Source organism: Lissotriton helveticus, chromosome 10, assembly GCF_964261635.1.
Source record: "Lissotriton helveticus chromosome 10, aLisHel1.1, whole genome shotgun sequence".
Classification (NCBI taxonomy): Eukaryota; Metazoa; Chordata; class Amphibia; order Caudata; family Salamandridae; genus Lissotriton; species Lissotriton helveticus.
In genome coordinates, this window is record NC_136071.1 from 585,851,175 (window position 1) to 585,853,800 (window position 2,626).

Below are 2,626 nucleotides of genomic sequence, written 5' to 3' on the forward strand. Positions count from 1 at the left end.
AGGTTGTGAGTTGAACCAGCGGGGACCAGGATGAACATTCCGGTCATGTCTGTCACAGCGGTTCTGGGACGTATGCACCGCCTGCATCCGTCACTCAGTGAGTGATGGCGTCAGGGGCATTTCAACAGAGGCGCAACTGCCCCCAGACGGGTACGGTGGGCCAGAAGCTGACGCTGAGTCAGTGTGCGGGGTGAGGGACATCATGGACATGAGGAAGTGCACTTACTCCTCCTGTGTCACATGCAGGGCTGGGACCGTAGGTCGTGGTGCTGGCTACGACGGCTGCAATTCTGATAGAGCCGTGTGGTCGCTGTCACCCTAATCCCATGCAGCATTGCACTTGCATCGTGGTTATTTGTTAATGCAATTACACATCTCTGACTTCTTTTGTTTACCTGACGAGTTTGGCCTGGGGAATGATGTACTAATAAGGGGCTCACATGTCTCCACACCCACACACATGCACTCGTCCTACATCCCAACCATGAGCTATTGTGGTGCTGTGCCAACTGCTGGAGTCTGAGTGGCTTGTGGAACATATCACACCTGGATTCATATGTCTGGTCCCCACAATTGGAGCAGCTCTTGTTGCTGTGCCTGACGTGAAAACCGTGGAGACACAGACGGTGAGGGTCACTCACCAACATGAGGCGTTTTCATTCCTCACAGGCTTTGTAAGTGACATCCCTATTGGCACGGTCTTGAGTATGACAATAAAAGGTAAATGCTCAGAAGTGTTAGTACAATGATTTAGGGTACAAAATGTGTAAGCTTTAACTTAGACCGGACCTGCGTTGGTGTTGAGAAACAAACAGAGGACCTGACGTGTGCACGCAGAGGTGACATATGACTACTCAGATAACGTCATCAGGGCACACACAACGCCAAGGATACTTGCAGAGCCAGAGGATTTACACACCAACACACAAGTGTACGGTATTACGGAAATTGCCATGTCCAGGATGACATGTGGGGATATTCTGAGGTGAGTAATACGTTACTGACCTGTTCATGGCATATGCTAACAGCATGCACAATGTAGCACATGGCACACACATGACGTGGTCACACAGGGTCATGCTGTGCGGCTATGACACCTCTGTGACAGTGGGCATGTTCCTGTCATCATGTGCCAGTTCCCTGTATTGAATTGTGGGCCATTCGAGTGTTCATGTGCCTCGCTACATGTTGCTGACGTTAATCGGGTTGAAATTGTTGAATGCATGTGATGCACATGTGCATCATGATTGATGACATGTTGTTTAAGCTATTCACACATCAACTGAGGCACAGGGTCACAATCCCTGTGCTTCTTCAATGTCTGCCACACCTGGCACATACTGATGTATGTGTGCCATGCTGAAGTATGCATCCACATCGTTGACATGAGTGTAGACTACATCCCTGCTGTGTGATTTCCTGGTGTAACTCTCCCAATGGTGACATGAAGGTGGACAGGGACGCAGCCTACACAATCGTTCACAATCATTCACTTGACCATGTCTGACGCAATGTACCCCAATGGTACGTGCGTGTGTACGCATCGTTTCCCTATCGCATTTCAGCTCTACGCGAGCTAAGCGTACCCCAATGGTACGTGCGTGTGTACGCATCGTTTCCCTATCGCATTTCGGCTCTACGTGACCTAAGCGTACCCCAATGGTACGTGCGTGTGTCGGCCTCGTTTCCCTATCGCATTTCGGCTCTACGCGAGCTAAGCGTACCCCAATGGTACGTGCATGTGTCGGCCTTGTTTCCCTATCGCATTTCGGCTCTACGCGACCTAAGCGTACCCCAATGGTACGTGCGTGTGTACGCATCGTTTCCCTATCGCATTTCGGCTCTACGCGAGCTAAGCGTACCCCAATGGTACGTGCATGTGTCGGCCTCGTTTCCCTATCGCATTTCGGCTCTACGCGACCTAAGCGTACCCCAATGGTACGTGCGTGTGTACGCATCGTTTCCCTATCGCATTTCGGCTCTACGCGAGCTAAGCGTACCCCAATGGTACGTGCATGTGTCGGCCTCGTTTCCCTATCGCATTTCGGCTCTACGCGACCTAAGCGTACCCCAATGGTACGTGCGTGTGTACGCATCGTTACACCATTCAATGTGTAGCATTGGCAATGGCAATGTCACCGTACTTGTGTGTGAATTTTAAAAAATGCATAGGGAATAACTAGGGGAACAGTGTACTGTTCAAAATGCAACCAGGTTGTCATGGATACGGAGTGTTTTTAAACTCCTACAGGTGTCCTGGAAGAATCAGTTAGGAAAAAGTATACAATGTTGCGAAAGTTGTTGTTCAGCTCTGGCTCTATTTTCAAACCATGCATATGTGTGTCGTGGGCTTAGGTGTGATGTGATTGGATGGAACATAGGATGCAAATTATGGTGGCCTATCACACACTACTCCTTGGACTCACAGACCCTCTGCAGCACAGATATAAGGCAGCATGTGGCTGTGGGAGGGCACTTGCCTGCACAACATTGGTGTGCTAACCACAGCTGCTGTCTCTGAATCCTCTGGACCCTGATTAGCTGAACATGGAGAGGGCACCTGCATTCACTGATGGTGAGAACAAGGCCCTGCTGGATGCCCTCCTGCTAAACTTCAGCAAGCTGT